Source organism: Salmo trutta, chromosome 26, assembly GCF_901001165.1.
Source record: "Salmo trutta chromosome 26, fSalTru1.1, whole genome shotgun sequence".
In the NCBI taxonomy this organism is placed as follows: Eukaryota; Metazoa; Chordata; class Actinopteri; order Salmoniformes; family Salmonidae; genus Salmo; species Salmo trutta.
Window position 1 is genome coordinate 26,545,941 of NC_042982.1, and position 17,014 is coordinate 26,562,954.

The following is a 17,014-nucleotide window of genomic DNA, read 5'->3' on the forward strand; positions in this document are numbered from 1 at the left end:
TACAAGATTGAATGGACAGGGGCGACCTGATACTAGATCAGCATTCCTAAGCTACAGGACTGTTTTGCTAGCACAGACTGGAATATGTTCCGGGATTCCTCCGATGGCATTAAGGAGTACACCACATCAGTCATTGGCTTCATCAATAAGTGCATCGATGACGTCGTCCCCACAGTGACCGTACATACCCCAACCAGAAGCCATGGATTACAGGCAGCATCCGCCCTGAGCTAAAGGCTAGAGCTTCCACTTTCAAGGAGCGGGACTCTAACCCGGAAACTTATAAGAAATCCCACTATGCCATCCGACGAACCATCAAACAGGCAAAGCATCAATACAGGACTAAGGTTTGGCATGGGTCCTCAGATCCTCACAAGGTTCTATAACTGCACCATCGAGAGCATCCTGACTGGTTACATCACTGCCTGGTATGGCAACAGCTCGACCTCCGACCGCAAGGCACTACAGAGGTTAGTGCGAACGGCCCAGTACATCACTGTGGCCAGTGGCCCAGCTGTAGAGAAATGCTTATTGAAATTCTCAATTATTTACATTTACATTTTAGTCATTTAGCAGACGCTCTTATCCAGAGCGACTTACAGTAGTGAATGCATACATTTCAATTCATTTCATACATTTTTTTCCCCTCGTACTGGCCCCCCGTGGGAATCGAACCCACAGCCCTGGCGTTGCAAACACCATTGCAAACACCATGCTCTACCAACTGAGCCACAGGGAGGCTAGTGGCTCAGTTGATAATTATATCCACTAATTATAGTGGATTTATCGGTGGTAAGTGTTTCCTAGCCTAAGAGCAGTGGGCCGCTGGGAGGAAGTGCTCTTATTCTCCATGGACTTTAGTGTCCCAGAACTTTGAGTTAGTACTACAGGATGCAAATTTGTGTTAGGGTAGCTAAGCTAGCTTTTTCAAACTGCCTGTGTATATTTGTTCCTAACTTCCCTGAAAAGTTGCTTATCACGGGGGCTATTCGACGCTAATGCAGGACGTGTAATAAATATATTTGATAAGCTGGTCTATTGCGCAACACTTATCTGCTGATACAAAAGACACATTCTGTGTTGAACTGATACTAGCTATACACGCACACCCAGAAACAGATTGGCCGAATTAGACCTTACACAGCACTGATAAAACAGGAAATGCCCTGATCACAGGGGCCAACGTCCAGTCTCGCAATAACATCTTGTGAATACAGAGATACACAGACAATGACTCAGCACAAAATACACACGTACACACACACAAACCCATCCCAGAGGGCTGGGTCAGCGGAACAAAGAACACACTCATGGACCAATGGGGAGTCGACACCGACCCGAGACCGGATCAACCCTCCACTCAATGACCAGTCAGGTTGACGAATCTACAAGACTCAACATACGTCATTACATTACAATCATGTTGTATAAAACAGATGCACACTATGTGTAGGCGCTGTCTTCCGCTAGTTTCCTAAGAGCTAAACGAAGGAGTCCGTGCACGTTTTGCCAAATATCTTTGTCTCTTAATAAAGCTGCCTTACTATAATTGAATCCACCCGGTCTAGCGTCTTGACTTGGTCTCCTTCTCAAGTAACTGATCATCAACAGACGCTAATGCAGAACACCACAGGATGTTTTTGTGCTGGTCAAGGGCAGACAGATCTGGAGTGAACCATGGACTAGATCTAGTTCTAAATTTTTTGAATGGGGTATGCCTATTTAAGATGGTGAGGAAGACACTTTTAAAGAATAGCCAGGCATCATCTACTGACGGGATGAGGTCAATGTCATTCCAGGATACCCCGGCCAGGTCGATTAGAAAGGCCTGCTCGCAGAAGTGTTTTAGGGAGCGTTTGACTGTGATGAGGGGTGGTCATTTGACCACGGACCCATTACGGATGCAGGCAATGAGGCAGTGATCGCTGAGATCTTGATTGAAAACAGCAGAGGTGTATTTGGAGGGCGAGTTAGTTAGGATGACATCTGAGGGTGCCCGTGTTTATGGATTCAGGGTTGTACCTGGTAGGTTCATTGATAATTTGTGTGAGATTGAGGGCATCAAGCTTAGATTGTAGGATGGCCGGGGTGTTAAGCATGTCCCAGTTTAGGTCACCTAGTTGCACAAGCTCAGAAGATAGATGGGGGGGGGGGAAATCAATTCACATATGGTATCGAGGGCACAGCTGGGGGCAGAGGGAGGTCTATAGCAAGCGGCAACAGTGAGAGACTCGTTTCTGGAAAGGTGCATTTTTAGAAGAAGAAGCTCGAATTGTTTGGGTACAGACTTGGATAGTAATACAGAACATCTTTGCAGTAGATTGCAACACCGCCCCCTTTGGCAGTTCTATTGTGGCAGAAAACGAAATAGTTAGCGATGAAGATTTCAGGGTTTTTGGTGGTTTTCCTAAGCCAGGATTCAGACACGGCTAAGACATCCGGGTTGGCAGAGTGTGCTAAAGCTAGAGGTCGACCGATTATGATTTTTCAACGCCGATACCGATTATTGGAGGACCAAAAAAAGCCGATACCAATTAATCGTCCGATTTTTGGTTTATTTATAATAATGATAATTACAACAATACTGAATGAACACTTATTTTAACTTAATATAAACACATCAATAAAATCAATTTAGCCTCAAATAAATAATGAAACGTGTTCAATTTGGTTTAAATAATGCAAAACAAAGTGTTGGAGAAGAAAGTAAAAGTGCAATATGTACCATGTAAAAAAAGCTAAGGTTTAAGTTCCTTGCTCAGAACATATGAAAGCTGGTGGTTCCTTTTAACATGAGTCTTCAATATTCCCAGGTAAGTTTTAGGTTGTAGTTATTATAGGACTATTTCTCTATACGATTTTTATTTCATATACCTTTGACTATTGGATGTTCTTATAGGCACTTTAGTATTGCCAGTGTAACAGTATAGCTTCCGTCCCTCTCCGCGCTCCTACCTGGGCTTGAACTAGGAACACATCGACAACAGTCACCCTCGAAGCAGCGTTACCCATGCGGAAGAAGGGAAACAACTACTCCAAGTCTCAGAGTGAGTGACATTTGAAACGCTATTAGCGCACACCCCGCTAACTAGCTAGCCATTTCACATCGGTTACACCAGCCTAATCTTGGGAGTTGACAGGCTTGAAGGGGTGGGTATAATTTGTGGAACGTTCCAACAGGAATCGGTTCCAAAAAACGTAAAGTAAAAGGTTGCCAACCAACAACGCATACAAAGTAGCAATGCATACAAACCTAGCTAACTAGCTGCCGAATAGGCATCAACTCACCACGTAGCTTATTCGTAATGTTTGTCTATAGGCAACCAGAGTGAGGACAGACATTTTTTGGAATAAACGTGATGAGTGAAAAACGCAATGAAATAGACCACTCACTACCCGGTATCTTATTCTGCCGCTATACAACTTTGTATGCGTTGTTTTTTTGGCAACCTTGTTATTTACGAAGTTTTTGGAATAGATTCCTGTTGGAACGTTCCACAAATTATACCCACCCGGTTTGAAGTCAAACAGCTTGAAACACAGCAAAGAGCTGCTGGCAAAACGCACGAAAGTGCTGTCTGAATGAATGCTTACGAGTTGTTATGTCAATGTTATGTCAATTACGGAAAATTCTGGCAAATTAGTTCGCAACGAGCCAGGCGGCCCAAACTGTTGCATATACCCTGACTCTGCGTGCAATGAACGCTAGAGATGTAACACAATTTCATGGTAGCAGGCATATTAACTAAATATGCAGGTTTAAAAATATATACTTGTTTATTGATTTTAAAGAAAGGCATTGATGTTTATGGTTAGGTACATTGGTGCAACGACAGTGCTTTTTTCGCAAATGCGCTTGTTAAATCAAACACCCGTTTGGCGAAATAAATTAACAGGCACCGCATCGATTATGTGCAACGCAGGACACGTTAGATAAACTAGTAATATCATCAACCATGTGTAGTTAGCTAGTGATTATGATAAGATTGATTGTTTTTTTATAAGATAAGTTTAATGCTAGCTAGCAATTTACCTTGGCTTCTTGCTGCCCTCAGCCTGCCAAGCAGGCTCCTCGTGCTTTGGATTTGATTAGATTAGTAACCGGAAGGTTGCAAAAACGAATCCCCCCTGAACAAGGCAGTTAACCCCCATTCCTAGGCCGTCATTGAAAATAAGAATGTGTTCTTAATCTGACTTGCCTAGTTAAATAAAGGTGTAAAAAAAAGTAAAAATAACATACATACAAAAAAATAAAGGGAACACTAAAATAACACATCCTAGATCTGAATGATAATCTTATTAAATACTTTTCTTTACATAGTTGAATGTGCTGAACAAAAATCACAAAAATCAATGGAAATCCAATTTATCAACCCATGGAGGTCAGGATTTGGAGTCACACTCAAAATTGAAAAGTGGAAAACCACACTACAGGCTGATCCAACTTTGATGTAATGTCCTTAAAACAAGTCAAAATAAGGCTCAGTAGTGTGTGTGGCCTCCACGTGCCTGTATGACCTCCCTACAACGCCTGGGCATGCTCCTGATGAGGTGGCGGATGGTCTCCTGAGGGATCTCCTCCCAGACTTGGACTAAAGCATCCGCCAACTCCTGGACAGTCTGTGGTGCAACGTGGCGTTGGTGGATGGAGCGAGACATGATGTCCTAGATGTGCTCAATTGGATTCAGGTCTGGGGAACGGGCGGGCCAGTCCATAGCATCAATGCCTTCCTCTTGCAGGAACTGCTGACACACTCCAGCCACATGAGGTCTAGCATTGTCTTGCATTAGGAGGAACCCAGGGCCAACCGCACCAGCATATGGTCTCACAAGGGGTCTGAGGATCTCATCTCGGTACCTGATGGCAGTCAGGCTACCTCTGGCGAGCACATGGAGGGCTGTGCGGCCCCCCAAAGAAATGCCACCCCACACCATGTCTGACCCACCACCAAACCGGTCATGCAGGAGGATGTTGCAGAAGCAGAACGTTCTCCACGGCGTCTCCAGACTCTGTCACGTCTGTCACATGTGCTCAGTGTGAACCTGCTTTCATCTGTGAAGAGCACAGGGCGCCAGTGGCGAATTTGCCAATCTTGGTGTTCTCTGGCAAATGCCAAACGTCCTGCACGGTGTTGGGCTGTAAGCACAACCCCCACCTGTGGACGTCGGGCCCTCATACCACTCTCATGGAGTCTGTTTCTGACCGTTTGAGCAGACACATGCACATTTGTGGCCTGCTGGAGGTCATTTTGCAGGGCTCTGGCAGTGCTCCTCCTGCTCCTCCTTGCACAAAGGCGGAGGTAGCGGTCCTGCTGCTGGGTTGTTGCCCTCCTACGGCCTCCTCCACGTCTCCTGATGTACTGGCCTGTCTCCTGGTAGCGCCTCCATGCTCTGGACACTACGCTGACAGACACAGCAAACCTTCTTGCCACAGCTCGCATTGATGTGCCATCCTGGATGAGCTGCACTACCTTAGCCACTTGTGTGGGTTGTAGACTCCGTCTCATACTACCACTAGAGTGAAAGCACCGCCAGCATTCAAAAGTGACCAAAACATCAGCCAGGAAGCATAGGAACTGAGAAGTGGTCTGTGGTCACCACCTGCAGAACCACTCCTTTATTGGGGGTGTCTTGCTAATTGCCTATAATTTCCACCTGTTGTCTATTCCATTTGCACAACAGCATGTGAAATGTATTGTCAATCAGTGTTGCTTCCTAAGTGGACAGTTTGATTTCACAGAAGTGTGATTGACTTGGAGTTACATTGTGTTGTTTAAGTGTTCCCTTTGTTTTTTTGAGCAGTAATATATATATTTATTTATCTCAAATCGGTGGCCAAAAATACCGATTGTGATGAAACCTTGAAAATCGGCCCTAATTAAATCGGCCATTCCCATTAAAAATCGGTCGACCTCTAGCTAAAGCAGTGAGTAAAACAAACTTAGGGAGTAGGCTTCTAATGTTAACATGCATGAAACCATGGCTTTTACGGTTACAGAAGACAACAAATGAGAGCACCTGAGGAGTGGGAGTGGAACTAGGCACTGCAGGACCTGGATTAACCTCCACATCCCCAGAGGAGAAGTATGACAAGGGTACGGCTAAAGGCTATACGAACTGGCCGTCTAGCACGTTCGGAACAGAGTAAAAGGAGCAGGTTTCTGGGCACGATAGCATAGATTTAAGGCATTGTCTGTACACTAAGGTAGGATGTGAGTACATTGGAGGTAAACCTAGGCATTGAGTAATGATGAGAGAGATAGTCTCTAGAGATATTTAAACCAGGTGATGTCATCGCATTTTTAGGAGGTGGAACAACATGGTTGGTTAAGGCATATTGAGCAGGGCTAGAGGCTCTACAGTGAAATAAGACAGTAATCACTAACCAGGACAGTAATGGACAAGGCATATTGATATCAGAGAGAGGCATGCGTAGCCAAGTGAACATATGGGTCCAGTGAGTGGTTGGGCTGACTGGGGACACGGCGATTCAGACAGTTAGCAGGCCGATGCTAACAAGCTAACAGTTAGTAGGCTGGGGTTAAACAAGCTAGCATTTAGCAGACCGGGTTAGCAAGCAAGCAGTTAGCAGACCGGGGCTAGCAGTTAGCAGACCGGGGCAGGCAAGCTAGCAGACCAGGCCTGGGAAGCTAGCCTTTGGGGGACGTCGATGGGGATAAGTCGGTTTTGCCTCTTCGTGCGGTGACGTCGATAGACCAGTCGTGGAATTAGTAGGGTTCCAAGTAGCTAGCAGGCCGCAGTTAGCAGAATGGGCCTTCAGCGGACGTCGCGCCTGAGGGGCCTGTTGAAATCGTCGGGCAGATTATGTCGGTATTCCAGTCGTAGAGGATCGGCGGGGTTCCATACCCCGTACCGGCAGTAGAAGGGGTCCGGATATTGCAGCCCAGGAGTGGGCTTCGGTGGTAGCACAGGAGCCCTGGCCGGGCTAGCTTCAGTTGATGGATTCCAGATCCGAAGTAAATACAAATACTTTAGAAAAAAAAACAGATCCACGCCACATTGGGTGAGGCGGGTTGCAGGAGAGAGTATTTCAAAGTTGAGGCTTAGGAAAATATTTTTAAAAGATATGTGAAGAAAAAGATACATACAAGGGACACGACAGGACAAAGACGTCTGACTGCTACGCCATCTTGGATGATACCGAGTCAGTTGTAAGGATACCGAGTCAGTTGTACAACTGAATGCATCTTCTGCATTTAACCCAACCCCTCAATCAGAGAGGTGCGGGGGCTGCCATAATCAACATCCACGTCATCGGTGCCCGAGGAACAGTGGGTTAACTGCCTTGCTCAGGGACAGAATGACAGATTTGTACCTTGGGATTCCTTCCAGCAACATTTCAGTTTTAATGTCCCAACACTAACCACTAGGCTACCTGGAGTCATGCAATGTGAAATGAAAGGCCAATATTATTGGAATTGAGAGCCAGTCTTTAAGTGACAAATGTATTTTGTGGGCATCTCCAGTACCATATTTACAATGTGCAGGGATACTGGATCAATAGGCATCAGGATATATATGATGATTGTATGAGAGTAGGAGTGTGTAGAGTCGGTGCCTTCGAAAGTATTCAGACTTACTTTTTCCACATTATTACAGCCTTATTCTAAAATATATATATATATCCTCAGTAATCTACACACAATGACAAAGTAAAAACAGGTTTAGACATTTTTGCAAGTGTATTAAAAATTAAAAAACGTGTAGTCTACCTGTGGTAAATTCAATTGATTTGACATGATTTGGAAAGGCACACATCTGTCTATATAAAAAGGTCCCACAGTTAACGATCACACCCTGATCTGTTTCACCTGTCTTTGTGCTGGTCTTCACCCCCCTCCAGGTGTTGCCCATTATCCCCAGTGTATTTATACCTGTGTTCTGTCCGTTGCTAGTTCGTCTCATCTTGTCAGCAACAATGTTTTTTTTCCCATGCTCCTGCTTTTTCCTATTCTCTGTTTTTCTAGTCTTCCCGGTTTTGACCATTCAGCCTCCCCTGACCTCAAGTCTGCCTGCCACCCTGTACCTTTTGGACTCTGACCTGGTAAATGAACTTCTGCCTGTCCTCGACCTGCCCCTTGCTTTTTAATAAATATCAAAGACTCGAACCACCTGCCTCCTGCATCTGGGTCTCTCCGTGTCGTTATAGTACGAATTGGCCATGATAGACCCAGCAGACTCGGACTGGCTCCGTCACGCTGTCTCCCTGCAGGCAGCCACCACTGAAAAACATGAGGAGCTACTTCAGAGCCTTATGGAAGGTCCTCATACGCTGTCGGAACACCATGACCAGGGTTGAGACATTACTAGAGCAACTCTGTGGACTATCAGGCAGCATGCCACAACAGAGACCTCCCGGAGGCTCAGTAATTCCCGACGGTGAGGATTTTGTGCAGCCTACCCCGGCTTCCTGAGAACCCCGCTTACCTCCTCCTGAGCGTTATGTTGGGGACCCTGGTACCTGCCGGGCATTTCTTTCCCAGTGCTCCCTCATCTTTGAGCTGCAGCCCTCTTTGTTCCCGTTGGACCACTCGATAATAGCGTATCTTATAACGCTAATGTCTGGTAGGGCACTCTCCTGGGCTATGGCGGTTTGGGAGCAACAATCTGCCATTTACCTTTGTTTGGAGGATTTCGTTGGAGGTGAGGAAAGTATTCGATTCTCCGGTTTCCGGGAGAGGGGCAGCCTGAAAGCTACTTCGAATAAGTCAAGAACCCCATAGGGTGGCAGACACAGCTGCTTGCTTGCCCCCAAAGAATCCCGGAAGTCCCCGACGCCTGCATTTCCTGAGAGGATCTGAAGGCACCCAAGTCCAATAGGAAATCTACAGGAACGAGCGACACTTTCTACGGTGCCTACGCAATTGGGTAGAGCTAGGTTGTCGCCTCAAGAACGACTAGAGGCCAACTCCAACAGTTGCCTGTATTGTGGTGTACAGGGAATTACTAATCCGCCTGTCCAGTAAAAGACCAGACTCATCAGCTAGGTAAGAATACTATGGTGGGCCATACTGGGAATGGTCTAACTCCCATTACTCATACTCCCCTTCATGTTATCCTGCTGTGGGGTGAGCGGTCTAAATCCCTCCGAGTGCTCATTGACTCTGGGGCTGATGAGTTTTATGGACAATACCCTTGTATCGGAGCTAGGCATCTCTACACTACTCCTCTCCGTTCCTATGGGCGCCAGAGCACTGGACAGACACTATTGGCTGAGTCACGCACAGTTCTTTAACCTGCGGGTATCAGGCAATCACAGTGAGTCCATACAATTGCTCCTCAATGAATCTCCCCACATCCCCATTTTAGAATTTTCATGTCTCCAGAGGCATAACCCCTTTATTGACTGGACCACTGGTTCTATTCTGGGTTGGAACCTGTTCAGCCACTCACATTGCCTTAAGGCGGCGCAGCCTCCCCCGGGACGTCCTCCTACAAGTTTAGGTAAAGCCGTTCGCAATCGTAGGGACGGTAAAGCCGTTCCACAGAGTACCTTCCGGGGGTATCCAGCAAGGCTCGTGCTACCTCCCTTCTACCAGGTCATGCCGTTTGGGCTCACCAACGCTCCCGCTGTTTTCCAGGTCCTTGTCAACAACGTGCTCCGTGACATGTTAAATCATTTTATGTTTGTCTACCTCAACGACATCCTTGTTTTCTCCCATTCTGTCCAAGAACACGGCCGACAAGTCCTTCAGTGCCTCCTGGAGAACCAGTTGTTTGAGAAAAGAGAGAAGTGCGAGTTTCACCGCTCTACTATCTCCTTTCTGGGATATGTCGTCGCTGAAGGGAATGTTCAGCTGCAACATTTCCTGGGGTTTGTTCATTTCTACCGCTTTGTCAGTCAGGGCTACAGTACCCTGGCGGCCCCTCTCTGCACTCCCTTTTCCGAAGGTACCGTTCACATGGTCCCCAGCTGTTGACAGGGCAGTTGTGGACCTTAAACATTGTTCGCTAAAGCAACCATCCTCATACATCCGGAACGGTCAGTTTGTGGTTGAGGTCGACACTTCCGACGTTGGAGTGGGGGCAGTCCTGTCCCAGCGGAATGCCCAGGACTAAATGCTTCATCCTTGTGCCTTCCTGTTCCATCGTCTCAACTCCGGAGAGAAACTATGACATAGGGAACTTCTGGCGGTCAAGATGGCGCTGGAGGAGTGGAGGCACTGGCTGGAAGGGGCAAAACATCAATTTTTGGTGTGGACTGACCATATGAATTTAGAATCTCTGCACAGACAAGCACCTTAACTCTAGGCAGGAACGTTGGGCTCTGTTAAATCACCAGGTTCAACTTCACCATCTCCTACTGTCCAGGGTCCAAGAATGAGAAGCCGGACGCCCTCTCTCACCTGTACAGTTCCTGTTGTCTGGGGTATTGAGACTGGTCTGCAAGGCACAACGTTCCCAGGGGGGCCCGGCTTGTCAGATGTTCATCCCTGATACGGCCTGGTCTCAGGTCCTGGAATGGGCTTATTTCTCCAGGCTTACCTGTCATCTTGGCTCCCGTCGAACCCTGGCTTTCCTCCGACAACGCTTCACGTGGCCCACTATGGTTCCTGACGTCTTGGCCTTCGTTGCTGCATGCACGGTGTGTGCCCAGAATAAGACTCCGCAGCAAACTACATTTGGCCTCCTTCAGCCACTCCCTGTTCCTCATCACCCCTGGTCCCATATTTCCCTGGATTTTGTAACTGCGCTTCCTCCGTCTGATGGCAACACCACTATCCTGACGGTTGTGGATAGGTTCTCTAAAGCCGCCCATTTCATCCCTCTCCCCAAGGAGACGGGCCAGCTCATGGTGCAGTAAGTCTTCTGAATCAATGGACTCCCTATCGACAGTCTCTGATCATGGTCCTCAATTCACATCCCGATTTTGGAAGGCATTCTGCACCCTTACTAGGTCGTCGGCCAGCCTGTCCTCTGGGTTTCATCCCTAGACCAACGGCCAGTCGGAGCGTGCAAATGAAGACCTGGAAACTACACGTCGGTGCCTCATCTCAACCAACCCCCAAAATATCAATTTTTTACGGTATTTTATGTTTTTGATTAATAAAAGTTCTAAATTTGCTTTATGAGTAAAGCGTGACCCTAGGGTGGCAACACATTCAACATTATTCCAATGGGTCTTGCGCCATTGTTTTATACCATGGACGAGCTATTGTGACAGGGTAGGAACCAAAGTGATGTTAAGTGTTTCCTAGGGGACCCTATAATCTTTGGCTACATTAAATCTTTATTCATATAGTCAACATATTCATGCGTCGCCTATTCCTCTTTGATTTAGAAGATACTGTTGCACAAACATGCTGATTTAGCTAGCCAGCCAACTAGCGATTAGCATTAGTGGCTAACACAATTTAGATTAACTTGCAAAGAAAATACAAACTAGCTGTTTGCAGATGTAAGAAACCCAAACTAATATTGTAATTATAGAACACTTGTGGATTCATATTAAGATCTAATTGGAAACAACATCGTTGTATGTGCTGCATTGACATGCAGACTGAACGAAAGGGTCTCATGGTCAAGCAACAACAAATGCGCACCTTGAGTGACAGGGGGTGGGACTAGGTCTGTGTGGAAAGCGGCATAGAGAGAGCGGAGAGGGATGACTCAAATAGCGAAGTAAACTATAAAAAAGGGGCGTTACACACATGGCATATCACATTTCACAAACCAAACATTCAAATACCGTTATAGAAGGTAAAGTAAAAACCCAAACTGGTCCATGCGTCAATACCGGTATATAGTAAAATACGGTATACCGCCCAGCCCTAGTACAGAACAAACCTGCATCTCTAGGCTAAGTATCAGTCTGGTCTGACACTGGTGTTGAACAGTACTTAGCATACTTTTTCAGTGTTATTAGAACCTTATAACAAACCTTCCTCCAAACTGCTGCGCCAACCCTCTTGAAATTCTTAAGTAGCCTTTTCAACAACGCTATCTTTAAAGTATAATTAGGCCTATGTTTTGAAAGTAAATCAAGTCTGCACAATTTGAACCAAGCCTCAAATTGAATTAAAACAGAGCAATGTTATGCATAGCTTTACATAGCTCAAAACTTGGATATTTTATCATAATGGCTGTAGAATGAGGAAACCTAATCTAGATAAGGAGATTGGCCTATGCCAATTATGAAACAAGAACCCCTTGTAATTGCCAGTCTATTGAGACAATTGGCATGGTTACTTGTATTGTATTATGTTCTTTGACAACACCAAATGAGTTGTATTGTGAATGAAGTGGACATGGATCAGTTGCATAGGCACAAATTTGTTGATAGGTGGGCTTGTAGAAAATAGGGTGAGCCTCAAAAAAAGATAACTGCGTTCACAAAAAAAATGCTTAACTTCCTGCAATTTTGCCATGGCGAAAAATGTGCAGTTCATGCTATTCTACACATTTTGCCATGAGCCCGAGAGAAAATGTAGCATTCTTAATTTTTTTAAAAATTTTAAAATAGGGACGTACCAGTATTACATTTTTGACCAATACCAAATACTTTCCTTGCCAAAAAACCCGATATTACATTTTAGCGGCCTTTTAAGCATTCAGGGACAGTTAAATAGTACACACACACACAATGTATTTTGTTGGCATTTACGCATGTCCCTATTACCAGTAAAACATAATCAAAACCCATTTCTTTCACTAACTTGCTGTTTCATTGTTCAGTAATGTCATTCTCAACCAGGATTTCATTTACATTTTAGTCATTTAGCAGACGCTCTTATCCAGAGCGACTTACAGTAGTGAATGCATATATTTCATTCCATGCATTTTTTTTTTGTACTGGCCCCCCGTGGGAATCGAACCCACAACCCTGGCGTTGCAAACACCATGCTCTACCAACTGAGCCACAGGGAAGCCACATGTACATTTCATCATACATGTCAAGCAGTGAAGTTTCAGCTGTCTGTCCGTGCCCTCTTCTGTTGTGGGTCCTCTTCCTCGGTGCGCACAGTCACTGTGTCCGTTTCCATCTTGTCCAGGTGTGTCTAACATTTCACGTAAACCCCATTTGTCTGTATCGATGTAGCGGTCCTTGTACCTAGAATTGAGCATGGTGGCGACACAGTAGAGACTCAGAGAATGCCACCGAATGGCTTGTTCACAGCCTCTACTAGAGTACTTTTGCAAGTTAACCCCACGGTCTGTCAGCAGTTTTGTTGAGCAGGCGTTTCAATGCCATGACAGAGGGTATCACGTCTGCAGCAGGGGCAGTTGATGAGCTTATTTCTCAAGTCAGTTGTTCGAATGGAGCATGTTCATGTTTCCAAGTTTCAAACATGTTCTCAAATGCCATTGAAATGGCAGCAGCGGTATGAGAACCAGCACATTCTTCAGCATGCAATACGGCTTTCCTCAGTACGAAATCCTTGTCGACCCCTGTGTGGTCAGACTCAGCATGCTCATGGGGCTAACATCGCTGGTCAAAATGTCAGTCATAAAGCTAATAGCAGTGACGCCCATATCAAGTAGCTTTTGGATGTGCGTTTCAACAACACTAAATCCAGTAGGGCAACATCTGAAGAAAAAATTAAATAAATTGTGCCTACTTGGCAGAGTGTACCGGGGCTCGAGGTGCTCGACTAGTCGGCGAAAGCCAACATCATCCATGAAAGAGAACGGTTGATTGTCAAGGGCAATGAATTATATTATCTTGGCGTTAATGGATTTCGCCTTTGAGTTCACGCTGAAATTCTCTTACTCTTTCAAATGAGTGCTCGACTTGAACTTGTTTAGTTGTTGGAAGCGTGCGCTTAGTTTTTTTTCTGCTTTTGTTCTAAGTAGTCGCAGAATGTCTGGGGGTGATGCACTTTCAAATTAGTAATTAGGTTTGTGGTATTGAAAGATTTCCCTTTCTCCCCTCCTCGGGAAATAATAGTAGCACAAATGTTGCATATGCCTTTTTGTTATCTTCCTTCGTGGTATCATTACGTCATCTACCTACGCTATATAGGTATGCACGTCAGCTTTGACATTGGTTTTGCACATGGGCGTTAAACTAGACAGACATCGGGCCGATGCTGGCATTTTTAGCTAATATCGTCCGATTCTGATATGCTTACCGATTATATTGTGCATCCCTATTTTTAAAGCTAAAATGTGTTGACTGTGATAAAGGCACTGGGTTATGAGCCGTCTTGTTGGCTAAATGAACAAATTAAATGGGCAGTGGTATGGTGCATATAGCCATAGAAGTGACATACAGTATTCCTCAATGCAGTCATATTCTTGGCTAATTGGGAGTGTGACTGTCATTTAGATATTTTTGAAACCCATCCCATGAGAATGAATGTCATTCCAGTTAATCTGTTCTGTTTAATCAAATCTGACTAACCTAGTGCACTGCTTGCTATCAATTCTCTGATATGTGTTTGCTTGTTTAGGTAAAAATATAAATGATGTCCTGTTTAGAACACTGACAAGTAAAGAGCATAATTTTTTTTTTTTAAATACATTGTTGCTTAACCTGATTGGGCCACCCAGGCCTAAACCCGTTTTTGATTCGTCTATGAGTTAACACTCATACAATTAAAGTTAGAAAAAAATATAGCCTAACAGTTTTACATTTTCACTGTTGTGTGGAACTTCACCAGTTTGTTATCGTTCAGACAAAACAATAATTTAGCTGAATATAACAAAATGGACATTGCATGTTGCTCAACATGCATGACAGTTTACAGACAGTCATAACTGCCAATGCCAACCTCATTGCACTCCATTTCATGGGCCGATTTCATTTCAGCGGTGGGCAACTCACAACATGTCCCTGCTGACAGACAGCATGTGGGGAATCAAACTCAGAATAGACACTCTCGTGATTCTGTTAACAGACTGCTTAGGGAGACTATAGGGAAGTGAAAATGAAAGGATAACATCTTCCACCATTCCTGACTCAATGTTACAACTTCCACAACCATTTAGCAAACTTTACTAAAACAATTGTGAAGCCATCAAACTGCCATGTTGCACTTGTTTTTCACTTTACATTTTTGCTAAGTATTTCCAACAAAATACGGTTTTGTTCATCATTCATAAAAATGACCAAGTTGAGTATGCCCTGTTTGTCTCAATTGATGTGCTGTAACTTGGCAACCAAGCAACAGCATAAAATTGACAAATTGGTTATTAGCTACAAAGTATTAATCCTATGCTAAACAAATCGATTCGCAAACGGATGTCAAAGTAAGTTCAGAAAAGTATACATTGAGCATTTTGATTGAAGAACTTTTAAATTAGAATTAAAATAGGTTTTAGTTGCCTCTATGCGATTGCAGGGCATGCAACCGCTATTTCCTGAATTATTAAAATAAGCCAGCTAAATCACAGTATTTGGCAGCTGTGGTTGATAGAAGAAAAACATGAAAAAGCAAATGTGAATTCACTTACCAGTAATGTAGTTAACAAATGTGGCAATCCGAAGCAGAATAGCATATGCATGTAAGCGAAAAACTCTTATCTCTGAGATGCAAGAAATAGGCGTTTTTATGCGCCAAGTGGGAGGCGCCGTGGTATCCGTTTCAGTGATTAGGGCTACACGACTTGAAAACATGGACACATACCACATTTAAGAAGCAAATACTTTTACATATCAAATTCATAATTTGTTGGCAATAATCTAACGGGCTGCTAACTCCGCAGGCAGAGTGATCGGTCCATTGGAATGTAGTCAGTACAACGCCTACCCTTTTTCAAAATGTTTCTTTTTGGCACATGCGCAGCGCATGCAGTTCTTGAGCCATTGATTTACAGAAAATGATTCATCAATTTATTGATTGAATGCTGTCTGTATTTAAAGAAGTTCTGAAGTACAATTAAATGTGATATTTTTCTGAGAACTACAAACAGTTTCACACATTCTCAAGTGATCATATTTTATAATAGCCTATTTATTTATATTTATTCAACAAAAAATATATATTTTAGTGTGATGAGAAAATGGCTGTGGCCAATACTATTACTGGCAACACCCACAGTTGACAGTATTGGATTTGTTTTGTCTGATAGAACTAGTGGGCAGCTTTTGTGTCCTTGAGCCTGAGTGAGTAGGCAGATTCCCAAAGGGAAAAAATACCCAGTACTCTCTCATTTGTGGATGAGACCCATGAGCAGGTTTAGCTCTTGAACAATATGCCAACATATTTGAGTGAAGTGAGAATATTGTAGCGCTAGGTCAGGTTGGTATTACCTGCTGTGTGCCCACAGGATTTTTATTTGTAAGGGGAAAAGAGATACTCAAGAGGAATATCTCTTTCATATGTAAATGTTCCTCAACTTCAGAATAAATGTATCATTACCTTCTCGTATTGTATCAAGTTGTAATGTTATGATACTGTATATGTTTAATGTAACAAAATGGATCACCCCTGTCCTAAATTTACTGGACTTTGAACTTCTAATTCCTGACATTAGACTACAAACTTTGAAAGCCAATAACCAAATGGTGAGCAAATGTTTGCTTATTCTTTGACAAAGGGCAGTGTCAGAGCCCTGTAAAAAACAGACAGGAGAACTGCCCGTCTCTGCTTGGTTGTAACTGCGTGGGAGAAGTCCATTTTCCATTTCAGTTTTCACATCACATTTGAAGTGCCAGTAATCTACATCTTGCAGTCTCATCTGTGTGCGTCTTTAGGTGCTTGGCTGGGAATCATCCCTTGAAATGGGGAGAATGTCATTGTAAACAGTTCTTTACTTGGATAGACCAGATTCCTGGGGCTGTATGTATAAAGTGTCTCAGAGTAGGAGCGCTGATTTAGGATCAATTTAGCCTTTTAGACCACAATGTACAAGATTGAATGGACAGGGGCGACCTGATACTAGATCAGCATTCCTAAGCTACAGGACTGTTTTGCTAGCACAGACTGGAATATGTTCCGGGATTCCTCCGATGGCATTAAGGAGTACACCACATCAGTCATTGGCTTCATCAATAAGTGCATCGATGACGTCGTCCCCACAGTGACCGTACATACCCCAACCAGAAGCC

At 44.3% G+C, this 17,014-nt stretch overlaps 1 long non-coding RNA gene across 1 annotated transcript; it reads right to left on the reverse strand.

The window, feature by feature from the left end:
• Positions 1-7,977: 7,977 nt before the first annotated feature.
• On the reverse strand, positions 7,978-15,715 carry LOC115163544 (uncharacterized). Its single transcript, XR_003869768.1, has 2 exons — positions 15,418-15,715; positions 7,978-8,243 (listed from the first exon to the last, which is right to left on the reverse strand). It is a non-coding gene; the product is annotated as an uncharacterized LOC115163544 (long non-coding RNA).
• Positions 15,716-17,014: the final 1,299 nt, after the last annotated feature.